This window comes from Zeugodacus cucurbitae, chromosome 6, assembly GCF_028554725.1.
Source record: "Zeugodacus cucurbitae isolate PBARC_wt_2022May chromosome 6, idZeuCucr1.2, whole genome shotgun sequence".
NCBI classification, from domain to species: Eukaryota; Metazoa; Arthropoda; class Insecta; order Diptera; family Tephritidae; genus Zeugodacus; species Zeugodacus cucurbitae.
The window spans coordinates 6,158,995-6,172,689 of NC_071671.1; the positions used below are offsets into that span (position 1 = coordinate 6,158,995).

Sequence of the window (13,695 nt, forward strand, 5' to 3'; positions counted from 1 at the left end):
CCTAGCCAGGCCAAAAGCATGGCGGAAGCGCTGTTGAATGGGGCGGAAATGCATAATGACAAATAAAAAGAAAAGTTAAAAATTCATATAAACACAAAACTAACTGAGTACGGAATAAACAACCGACTTGAGGGACAAACGAACGAAATGAATGCGGATGGAGTGGAAATATAAGCGATTGTGTAAATGTAAGCAATTGGCACACAATTCATGAAAGCTATTTGTATTTAGAGATAAAAAATTTGGAGAAGAAATCAAATTTTTGCTTGAGCGGCTCAGACGGGGAAATATATTTAGAGTATAAATGGGTTTTCTAACCTTTAAAATTAACCAATAATGTTGGATAGACTGTCTTAATCAAATTCCTTAAACATTTTACACAAACGGTCGCCTAAGTATATGCTACATATTTTATAATCTAGCTTAAGACATAAAAAATATATAATAAATTTCTCCACTCAAAAATTAAATATTCCACACAGACTTCATCTAAGTCTTTACTAGAGTTTTCTTGTAAACTGCCCCAAACCCCATACTTTCTTAAACCTTGCATACTTCTGTGCGCCATTAAGTACCACAAAAACTTTCCCAAATTTAAACACTAAAGTCAAACACCATTTTTATAGTAAGTGCGAAAGAGTTTTACTCAACTTAATGCATCTTCAAACACTCAAGTCAAGTTGACTCATCCTCTATAGCACTGAAGGACTGTTGCTTCACAGCCTTTTTTCTTGTTCAACACACTTTTCTTGCATACTTTTCAGCACGCATTTCCACTTTGTTTGCCTTTACGAGCAGCTAAAAGTGCCACATCGTAAAGTGTGACCGCGCTATGCGCAAAAAACGAGTTGGCTGACAAATGAAGATATCTTTATATGCGCGACCATGCCGGACATAGTGGCGCCAGAATGTATGCTGTGTGAAAGCAAAAAACGCATCACTTTGTTATGGCTTACTACTTGGGTACTTAGTAATGTGCTGAATGACGATTTTGTTGGTAATGCAAAGAAACAAATTTTTTATAGTTTTTTTTAAACGTTGAAAGCTTGTAAAGTTTTGTAATCATTGTTAAAGATGTTTTTCTTTCGTTTTGTTGTTTTTTCGAATTTATTTTGTCGCAATCTTGGCAACATTTTCGTAATTGAAATTCTTACTTTCGAAGTTTAAGAAAGTTAAGCTTTCGAAATTGTTTTCTAATCCTGAAAATTACTTTTCAATTAATACTACATTAGAATTGAAATATCAGCTTTCATTTAGACGAGCTTCAAAGCTTTTGAACGTACTTTCGTTTCGATAATATACGAAAATTCGACTTATAACGAAAATTTAGAAATTTTAAAAATGATTTGAACGGAGTCACTTTCGTTCCAATGAGCTTTAAAGCTTTTGTTTTGATGAGCTTTGAAGATTCTCTAACTCGTAATGAAAATATATCGATTTTAGAAATTATTTGAAATATGTTTTTTAACTCTCTTTGTTTCAATGAGCTTTAAAGATTCACTTACTAATAATAAAAAAATATAGAAATTTTACAAAAACCATTTGAAATATGTTTTTCAAGCTTCGAATTCACTATTGTTTCGATGAGTTTTAAAGCTTCTCTAACTCATAATTAAAATGTAACGATTTTCAAAATTTTTTTAAATTTGTTTTTTGAAGCTTTCGAAATCACTTTCGTTGCAATGAGTTTTAAGCCTCTCTAACTCATATTGAAAATTTAAATAGTTTATAATTATTTTAAATGTGATTTTGAAGCTTTTGAAGGCACTTGGGTTCCAATGAGCTTTCAAGCTTTCGAACTCAGATTTCTTTCGATGAGCTTTAAAGCTTCTTTAACTCATAATGTACACGTACCTGTTTTCAAAATGAATTTAAATATGTTTATTTAAGTTTCGAACTCACTTTCGTTTCGAAGAGCTTTAAATCTTCTCCAACTCATAATGAAAATGTAGAAATTTTAAATTTTCTTTTATTTTTTTGATTTTCCACACTATACCTTCACACTTTTCCACTCTATTTCCTCTAAAAAATGCGCAAATTACAATGTTTACATTACGTTGAAGTCATGTCCTCTGACATCAACACAAACACAACAACAAATTGCACAAAAGAAAGTAACGGGTAACTCATTAAAATGGTGATGACATGCAAATGGCACTTCGCACTGTTGCAACATAAACATTAACATGTTGCAAATAATGTATTAACATATAAAAAACTCATTAGAGATTTGCTAAAAAATTTAACGCAACGGCGGTAGGTGCCCGGGAGCGGCAAAGATATACAGACAGATGAGGAATGTGCATGAGAACACGGTGTGGAAATAGGTTAAAATACTCATTTGGATGCATTGCATTATTTGCATTGCGAAACTGGCGAAAGAAAGACACATGCGGAGAAGGAAGAAGCATAGCAAAGGCAGCGGAATAGCCTTGGGATTTTAATTTTTCAAATATAACATAACATATAATGTGAGATTGGGTGAATGCGTCATTAGAAGACTGTTGTCATTTGGAAATAATGTAAGGACATGGTATTGTTGTTGAGGAGAGTTCTAAAGAAATTCAGGTTAAAAGTGAAAGAAATTATAGGAAAACTGAAATTATAAGAAAATCTCAGCGCCTCCCTAGAATTTAAAGATTCGAAGAAGAAACGTGCTCTTATTTATACTATTCCTCAATCTTGGGTTTCAAGCTAGTTTTGAGAGTTTTTTCGAAGATATTGAACTATATAGTGTTCTTCATGCCCGAAATGGCTTATATAAGGTGTGTTAAAAAAATAACGGGAATTTTTAAATTTCCAATTGTTCACAAGTCCGTTTGTCATTTTTATTATGTTGCCCCCAGAAGTATGATAAAATTTTCAGCTGTATTCATAGCTTACCATGTCTGTAGCAGCCGCTAAGCTTAGAGGTGTTTTTATGAGTTTTCGTTTGTTAAAATCTCACACTTCGTTGCTTCTTCGTGAGTCCAAAAATATAGAGAACCTTAAAGTGCCGTAGTTTTACAACCATACGAGAAAAATTGTGTTTGAGAAGTGTTTCGACGATTGGAAGAACAGCTGGCTGGCTGGTGCATAATATCGAACGGGGACAATTTTGAAGGCGACGAAGTTAAAGTAGACGAATTAATATTATTTTTTAAACGAAGATTCCCGTTATTTTTTGCACATTCCTCGTATATGTACAGTGTCGGACAAAACTCATTGGACCAACTCGAGTCTCAGACATATTCCGTCATAACTTTTTACATGGATGCATTAGAAGAATAATTTTTTTTGCGAAAGAAAGATCGCATATTCTATATTAAGAAACAATTCAATCTTATTTTTCAACTTTTATGTACAATTTATAACTTATAACAGAAGGGAAAAAAGTAAAAAACTCGCGCGACATAACTCATTGGACTTTAGCTGACTATGAAAACAAATTCGTTTTAAATTAATATTTTATTGGGTAGCCATTATTTTTAATGATTGCAGCACATCTTTTAGGCATAGATGAAATTAAATTAATAATATGTGTATCATTTATTCCATTCCAGGCTTGTTTCAGGGCATCAAATAGCTTGTTTTTTATTACGGTGGACCTGTTCCCTATTAATCTGCCTGTTGACAATTACCTAAAATTTTCCATCGGGTTTATATCAGGAGACTGCGCGGGCCATCTCATAACACAAACTTGTTCTTCCAAAAGCCAATCCTTCACAACTTTTGACGTGTGTTTGGGGTCATTATCATGTTGGAACTGTCAATCAGGCGGTATTTTTTTGATAGCGTGGGGTAACATTTGGGTTTGCAGTATATTTTTATATTGGAACCTATCCATGTTCCCTTCTATTTTGAAAATAGGTCTTATTCCCTAGGTGTCCATGCTTTATGGCACCCTGCAAATATCGACGGTGTAAACGCTTTCCTGTTGGTCTTCGTACACGTGTCATTCCATCTGAGTTCTGTGGAGCAATGGAAGTCAGTATTGTTTTCAGATGAGTCAAAATTTAATTTGTATGTATATTACTCCTTTCATAGAAGGTAACCTCTTCTTGAGAGTCTGAGGGTATATGAAATCTACCTCGTTTTGAGCGGTCTTTGAATAGGTCCGCTTTGCTCATCGTTTGGCTTTAAATACGGTGGTTCTGTGCAATTAATGCTTTAATGGATGGTGTCCGTAACCAAGCAAAAATGTTGGATTATCAAATAGTTTGTTTAGTATAAGAATGCTTTAAATCGATTTTTTTTAAATGAATATCCAAACATTTTACAACAACAATATGCATGACTAATGTACTAATGTAATGAAGACCTTGACGAGCGGTTGATTTTTTAATTGCGGAATTCTCTTTCTGGTCATTCTCGAAATATTCAAAAATTTCTCATTTCTGTAAACTGTCAAGCATTTACAATAAAAATTACTCTCATAAAAAGCAATTTGACTTTTAAAGTGTAATAAAAACCACATTTTACTAACGAAAACCGCATATCCTTTTGCTAACTCATTAAAAACTTGAACGCACACACTCACACACAAATGCAATTTGAAATTTTTAATATATGACAATTGTGGTTTTAGCGTACATTTGAAGCACTAACAGTAATTTCTCATGGTTCAGCAGCTTCATGCTTGCTGATTTCTGTCTCATTTAAGCCTTGACATGTTGACAATTTGCAGTTGGTTGACAAGCACGCATATAAACACATATAATTTACATACAAACATCCACAGCATATGCCGTTGCTTTTTTGTGTATGTACATATCTGTTATATATATCTTTATGTATATAAATGTCAAATGTGTCATTGTTTGCAATGTAATGAGCGTCTCCTCATGCGCTCGCTGCACTGTGACCCCCATTTTTTTAATAGTTTCCGTTTGGTTCCGGTAATGACAACCAGCGAAGGGAGCGCGTCCTTGCCCGAGGGTCGTATGCTTTTCATCTAGTTGTTTTATTATGTGTGTCGATATTGACTTGTGGGGTGCAGCATGTCAGTGATGCAATAAAAATTTTAGAAAAAAATTCATAAAAAGTGAAAAAGTACCGTTAGAAAGTTCACAACGTATAATTCAAGTCTCTAACAAGAATATTTTGTATCTCTCTCCCACCAACATTTTTACTCGCTGTGCAACACGTTCGCCATTTCTCATTCCTTCGCATACGCACACGTGTCTGGTGCCTTATCAAATAAGCATTCCATACAAAAGCATTGATCCTTTTAAACTTTCATCAAACCATAACGGTATTTTGTCATTTGTGTTTTTGCTGTTGTTGTCACTTATTGTTATGCTGCTGAACTTTGTTGCGTTGTGTTGATAAAGTGCTGTTGTTGTTTTCTCTTCCGTCAACACATGTGATATTTCCATTGTGGTGCATTGTTGTTGTAATATTTATCGGCGTTTTTGCCCACGCATAAGCGCGCACGTGCAATGGCAAAATAGTTGGGTCTTTTGTTGCCTTTAATCGCATTTGCGAGGAGCAATTTGTGGCGATGGCGGCGAGATGCTGCTGGTTAACCCAGCATACTGTTGCATACTTTGAGGCGTGTATGCGTGAAATGTGTAAAAGTTGAGACGTTCTTCGGTTGTAAGCAATTAAATTTGGATTTTGTGGGCATTTAGCGTATTTTGAGTGCTTTAAATTATGAAATAATATAGAAATGCACATAATTGAATGATTAATGAATAAAATTGTAATTTTTTTTAATATTTTCTATACTTTTTTTTTAAATATTTGATATATATTTTTTTGTTATTAAGTAAGTATTTAAATTTATAAATAAAATATTTACGTCGTTAAATTTAAATTTGAAATAACAAAAATGTTTTTACTTTTTTTTTGGTGGATATGCGTGGGTCTAAATTTTATAAAATTTTTCAAAAAATTCTCTAAATATTTTTTATACCCTGAACAGGGTATATTAAGTTGGTCACGAAATTTGTAACACCCAGAAGGAAGCGTCGGAGGCCCTATAAAGTATATATATAAATGATCAGTATGTTGAACTGAGTCGATTTAGCCATGTCCGTCTGGCTGTCTGTATATATACGAACTAGTCATTCCGTTTTTAAGATATCGTTTTAAAATTTTGCATATGTTATTTTCTCTTCAAGAAGCTGCTCATTTGTCGGAACTGCCGATATCGGTTCACTATAGCATATAGCTGCCATACAAACTGAACGATCGGAATCAAGGGCTTGTATGGAAAATTTTCGCATTTGACGTGGTATCTTCACGAAATTTGACATGGGTTACTGCTTAAGGTAATAATATAATCTCCAATCTTAATGTTTCTAGCAAACAACCCGGCTAAAAAGAATTAGTAAAATGTTTTCTTTCTTTTTACTTACTTTTTCTTACGTCTTTAGATTTGCTTAAACACATAGTTACTAAAAGAAATGCACTTGTGAAGGGTATATTAGCTTCGGTTCAGCCGAAGTTTACGTTTTTTCTTGTTTTTTATTATATTATGTAAATATTTTTTAATTTTTATATTTTTTTTAATTATTTTAATTTTAAAAACTAATTTTAATTTCGTTTTTTTTTCATTTTAATTTGATTTCAAACTTGCTACTATTATTTTATTTTAAAAATTATTTATATATTTTTTAAATTTTACATTTATTATTTTTTAAATTATTATTTTTTGTTTTTGCAATTTTATTTTAATAAAAAAATGTTTAAATTTTTATTTTTGTATCATATTTTAATTTTTAATTTTTTAAATTATTCTTATTTTTGTTTTATCAAATTGTACATTTATTTATAATTTTATTTTGTTAATTTTTTCTTATTTGTATACATTTTTTTATTTGTTTTCATATTAATTTTTTTTAATTTTAAATTTTTTTTATATTTTTTTTTTATAATTTTAATTTTTTTATTTTAAAAATTATTAATACATATAGTTTTATAATTTTTATTATTTTATTTTTAATTATTTTTTCATTTGTTAAATTATTCTTATTTTTTCATCAAATTATACATTTATTTGTAATTTTATTTTGCTATTTTTTTCTTATTTGTGAACATTTTTTTTAATTTTTTATTTTAATTATTTTAAAAGTTTTAATTTTTATTTTTTAATAATTTTATTATTTTTATTTTAATTATTTCTTTAATACTTTTTTATATCATTATTACATTCATTTTTATAATTTTTAAGTTTTATTAACAGTTTTATTTTTCTTTAAACTAATCACTTAGTCCCAAGCTGCGCATTGAATCCTCCTTCCATTGAATGTCCTCACAAATTGCTTTACCTGTATCAAATACATAATTAAAAACTGCCAGGCGGCGCCACGCAGTCATCAAAGTGTCATTAAGTCGCAGCTACTCCCAGCGGCAAGCAGAATTGATTGCAGCGCTATTGAGTGAAACTGATTAAATTCAAAGCAAATTGCTAACGATCGGTGCTTAAGGGATTTTGCACAGCATAATGCATAGCTAGGGGCATAGCATGAGTCATATTGCTCGACTGCTGATTTATTTTCTAGGAAAAACTCAAAATTTAATTAAAGTACTTGAAAGATTACGTAATCAAATCAGTTTCAATAAAATTATCTAGCAATTGCTGCGCTGTTTTGCTACTTTTATGCTAATTGTAGCATACTTTTAGGCGTGGGCGCTAGTAAACGCTATATAATATCGCGTCCACCAATTACAGCCAATTTTACAGCGCCGTAGTTGGCATCCTGCCGTACGCAGCGATTTGCCTGCCTCAAATGCGTCTATTATTGCCAAAGCGATTGCTGTTGTTTCTATTGTTTTTGCTTTGGTTTTTGCAATTGTTTCGCTATCATTTTGTTATGTCTGACTGACTGCAAAACAAATTAATTCAATTTCGTATTCCGCCGCTATGCACGCAATTCCGGGTAACCGTCGAGCGAGCTAGCTATGGGTGCCTGCTAAACGCTTGCTTTGGTGCTGAAAGAGTTGGTGCGCTCAAGCAATCAGTTAGTCTGCCAGTCAGATAAGCGAAGCGCCACATCAATGCATTCAATCGCGACACATTGACGTTATCAGAATGCGAAATGCCAAATCGCAGGAATTGAATTAATCAATAAAGAATGGTAAAATATATCTCTCGATGTGGTAAATATTATCTGGGTGTGTGTGTGTGCTTGAGCATATATATGTGTGTCTGTGTACGTGGGGCTTATTACATTAATTTCACTTTTGATTGAGCTAAATTTAATTAAAAATAACCAAATTGATTTAATTATTGTAGCTAATAGTTTGCTCACTGAAACGGCCTATAAAGTGGTGGGGGCGTATACGTAACCTCAATTTCATACAGAAATATTTGTCATATCTTTATGCTAATTTCATTAAAATGGTCATATCGACAATTTTACTTGTCGTCAAATTAAATTGAGTTTATCTTCCACTAAAATTCTCATTCATCTAACGAATTTCCAGCGTTTGGCCTTAAGCCTTTTGGTAGCCAGTGTAGCGTACGTGCTTGGCCTACAAAATGTTATATGTTCAGCGGCCATTTTGCATTTGTAATTTAATTTCACTAATTTGATGGACAAATTGTCAACTAGCAGTAATAGAAAAAGGGAAATAGCAATGGAAATTGAATTTGTCAATAAAATAGATATTTTACATGAGTGGCTCTGCTCATTGAATGTATCCAAGTATGTTTGGAAAAATATGAATTTTTGTGTTAAAATTACAGAAAAAAATAATAAGAGAGCTTTTTAATAATTTACTTTGCGCTTCCATAGTCGTATACATTAAATCTTGAATTTTTGAATTTTCAAGAAATTATTGTTTTTACCATAAAATAAAATTCCCTTCAGCAAATAATTGCCTTCAAAGTTATTTTCAGTAAAAAATAAGCTCCATCTTGTTAACTCCACAAACTAAACTGATTATCTGCTGGCAAAGAAATGAAGAAATATGCCGCAGAAATTGAAAGAGAATGCAATAAAAGCTGCCTCACATCGCAATTTCCGCCACAATCTAATTGGCTAACATGCGCGCACATACACAGCTAACACACACATAAGAGCAACGAGGCAGAGGTTCTAACAGCTGCCAACGTTTGGAATTTTATTACCTTGCAAGGAAGCGCGCTGGTGGACGATGTCTTGTGGTTGCGTCATATGGCTGGTGGGGATGTGAGAGATAGAGAGAGCTTCCCCATTGCTTCAGTTTATATATTTGTTTGTGTGTTGGTTTATGGTCAATAAATTTGTTCACACTACTTTTCACCTGCTGTCATGTGGCCATACTTTAAACTGCTAATGATGCTGATGTCAGACATTGATGGCTGGCTGGTTGGTGTGCATGATGTTTGGTTGAAAGGGCGTAACAGTTTTGGGTATGTTCAGAATGGTGTAATGATGGCAACTAAATGCTAAATGAAGTCATCATTCGGGTACGAAATGGGGACTACAAATATTATTAATATTTTTCTTCAAATAGCACTAAAATTTTTGTGCAGAGTTGCCAGCTGTACGAAAATTTAAGCCAAAAATTCATGTTCAAAAATATTACAATGCATACTTCATATTTGTTGGGTTAAGCAAAGTTCATAGAAAATAATTTTTTGAAGGAGTGTTGCCACCTGTTTGAAATTTTTAATTCGTTATATAATATATAAAATCAGCAAGCAGCTACAATGTAGTTGTTAAACTACAGTATAAACAAATATTTTCATACAATTTTTTTTAAAGAAATGTTGCCACCTGTTTAAAAATTTAATTCATTAAATTTGATAAAAGAGTAAATTACTACAATGCAGCTGTTAAACTAAGGTAGAAAACTTCGTTTAATTTAATTTTTTAAAGAAGCAACATTTCAGTTTTCTATTAAATAATTTGGATAATATTTAATTTTATAATATACGCGTTCAGAAGTAAATAGTAATTTTGTAAATTTTTTTATATATATTCTTCTTTTAATTTTTTAACTTTTTATTTTACTTTTTTTATTTTTTTAATTTATTTTATTTTTTTTTTTGAATTGTTTTATTTTTTTAAATTTTTTTTATTTTTTTAATTTTATTTTTTTTATTTTCATTTTACCGTTATCCATCAAATAACATTTTATCCTTTAACAAAATGTCACAAATCGAAATCAATAACTGCACATTAAACCAACATAACTCAAATACATGCCACCAAGTTAAGTTAATAAGCCTTTATTGATTTTTAATAATAAAAAACTCGAAATGGAAATTGTGTCAACGTCGCAATTGCAATATGTTCACTTTCTCATGATTATTATTGAAATCATTACGAGTTCGTTTACGTGCATTATTATTAGTATTCAAGGCATTAGCACGCGCACCTACTCACTTATACTCACATATAGTATCTATAAAGGAAGCAATCATTATTACTTATCGTTAACTCTTTTCCATGTTTGCTTACCTACGCAGACGTTTAACGATACTGAATAGTATTAGAAGCCTTTGCTGACGTCTAACATTTGCTTTGGTAGACTACAAATACTAGGTTACTTAGGGTTAGTACTCGATTTACACATTTATACTCGGTGCATTATAATGACACTGCCACAAAGTCATGAAAATGCAATGAATAGTGCAATGAGTATAACAATAACTGTAATGTTTTTTACTCAGACGATAAAAATAAAAAGTTGCTTTTTCTATTTTTTTTAACTTTGTACCACCATTACTTGCAGGAATAGTGCGTTGGTTGTGCATATGAAATCATTTAAGTTGGAGAATTTCGTAACAATTGAAGATACTACAGTTGGTTGCAAAAGTCTCGCTACAGATTTTTTTGCTCAATAATTCTTCTTTTTAAAAAAATATTCAACAAATTTAACCTTCAAAATATTTATAATTTTTGTAATACCAAAATATATTTAATAAGAATAGAAGGCTTAAGTTTGGGTGAAACCGAACATTTGATACTTTCGCAATTTATTTTTGTAATTTTAGTAAGATGTCAACAATTTGACCCCACATATTCGGCATAAAGTCCACTGGAATAGCAAGAATCATTTGAATAATTGAATAATTTTCACCGTCAAGCTATACTATATCCAAGATTAGACGCTCACTTAATTTTGTTAAGATATCTATATTAACTGATATATACGCTATAAAGTCCATCGGATGTTTCAAAATCCTAATTTGAGTTATATGGGAGCTAGGGGAAGTTATGACCCGATTTCACCGATTTTTGGCACAGTGAAACATTATTAGAAGAAAAAAATTGACTCTGTTTTTTTTTATATATCTAAGAGACTTATCGTTATTTTCGGTAAAAAAAAAAACATCCATCGGGTCTGAGGAAATGTTGGATTTCGACAATTTTTAAATTAGAGATACCACACTTTAAATGCGATATTCATGGAAAGTTTTGTTCCGATATCTTCACTGTTGTAAAGTGAAGGAATCAGATGGACTTTAGAATTGTGTTATATGGAAAGTAGGCGTGGTTGTTAACCGAATTCGCAAAATTTTCCTTTGGTAATATCTGGACGTCTAGGAAATATTATATATAAAATGTAATTGAAATTTTTCGAGTAGTTCCTGAGATATGGTTTTTGACTCAAATGTCCCCCATTTTCCATTTTTTCGTATCGATCTTAGTGCAGCTTCTGTCCACCATATTTTCATTAAATTTTAGTATTTCTGGTGAGTTAACGCACTTTTACCAGATTTCTACGTAACCTTTGTGTGGTAGATTTTATTGCATACTTTTGTGATTGGCTGTATTTAGTGTATACATGGTTAAATCAGTCGATGAAATTGCAAAACAAGATAATTAGAGCTCAGAAACTCACTTAAATTATAAATTATAACCTTCTTCGAAAAATTTACTTCTCATCAAGGATAATGAAAATTGCGCGGTAATAGATTCGAAATGTAGCACGAGGTTATAAACAAGATTGATAAGTTGTAAACAGTTTTATACACCGACCAAGTGATTTACAACCGATGTTTTTTAGACGGGTGGTTTTCAATGAGGCAATACTTTTATTCGAAGTTGGTCTTTTCGGCAGCTGTCACTTGATTTATACTCTGTTCGGTTTGGCATTTCCTAATGAACAGACTCAGTCCGAAACAACGTTTGTTGTTGACATAAGGCCCCAATTCCTGCAAAAAGTGATCGAAAGTTGGGTACCATGGCTTGTATAATATTCGAGCCAGCTTCGGCGATGTTTTGCTGGAAATCATATATGAATGAACTGAATCACTTTTTAAAACAATGGCAAACCCTTAAATTTATAATGTGTTTTAATTCTTCTTGCAAATAACATGTCCTGAAATAACACCTTTTATTTTACTATAGTCATACATAATAATACCAGCAAATTAATTTTTAAAGGCATTTTGTTTTGTTTTGTGAAATTCAATTTTATTTTTCATTATTGTTGACATCGAGAGAGGTCTATCTACTTTTCTATATTGTTTTGTTATAGGGCTATATAGTTGTTTAAGGCTCAAAATTCAATATTGGACACCTTTTAGTACTCTCATCTATTGACCTTAGAAGATTATGTCTTATTCGAGTAACTTTCAATTATAGTTTCTTTCTAAAAATATTATCCTAATTTTCTACATATCAATTGTATCGATGCTGACCATCAAATCTTAACACCTTTCTAGTGATAATCCACCAAAACATCATGTCCAGGCCCCCAAGTGCAACATTGCTCTCACCATGTAATATTTTTGTCAACTGTTGACACATTGAAATGGCCTGTTCAATGACCATTACACAACTACAACACATTCTACATGCCTTCTAACCAAAACAACAAAAAAAAAACATTAAATTGACAACTACATATTCACACATGCAGGACCGAGGCAAACGGAATTGTCCAAGCAAACAGAGGAGACAGCCACAAAACAAGTAACCACAACATAGAAACTGCACAGGACTACAAACAACACATCCTCCCAAACTGTACTGTGAAATTGCACACAAGCACACACACAGACAACTGTCATATTGCTTAATTAGTAGTGGACATACGTTGAGAGCGGATCGACATAACTTAGATGACCACTGCACGCCGTAGAGGCGACATGAACTATTACGGTTGAATGAATGGGAGTGTGTGAAGGGAGCATGTCCTGACAATGTTGTCGGTGCGTGCAAAACATGTTGCTGAAAATGCACTACGCTGTACCCACATTTCATCAGTTAGTGCCTTTGACGTGTTACAAATTTGAATTTACGTGCCTGAAATGCCGGTGTATTAACGCCACTCTATGCCGCTTTTATTAAAGTCCATGCGGCATAGTGACTATCGATTTGCTGGGTTTTTATGCGTTTAATGATGAATTTTTAATGAAAAAATGTAGCCGCTCTGCTTTTCATGATTACATACTAACAAATATAAACTTGTGTGCTTGTGTGTGTTGTTGCTATTTTGTGCCGTCTGAGTGCATTTCGTTGTAATGTCACACTAGTGTAAATTTTTCATAATTTTTTTTTTTCGAATTTTAGCGTAATTCTCCAACTACTTTATGTGTGTTGCATTGTTAGTGTTGTGCTTTCTTTTATTTATAGCAACATCATCTTGTATGCTGTAGTATTCAAAATTCACGACAACCTTATGTCATAGTTTTTGCAAATCTCTGGCGTTGCCTACAGTGTTTATGGATAAATCTGCTGTGAGTGGCATGTGGAACTGTAAAAACGTTGAACTTTTTTGACTGACATACAGCATAGTGAGAGTTTTTTAATAATTTTCGAATAAATG

At 32.1% G+C, this 13,695-nt stretch overlaps 1 protein-coding gene across 7 annotated transcripts in view; it reads left to right on the forward strand.

Annotated features, from left to right (window-relative positions):
* Window positions 1-13,695, forward strand: part of LOC105210365 (probable phospholipid-transporting ATPase IA) — a 111,105-nt gene that overhangs the window by 26,649 nt on the left and 70,761 nt on the right. The gene's annotated exons all lie outside the window — the stretch shown is intronic.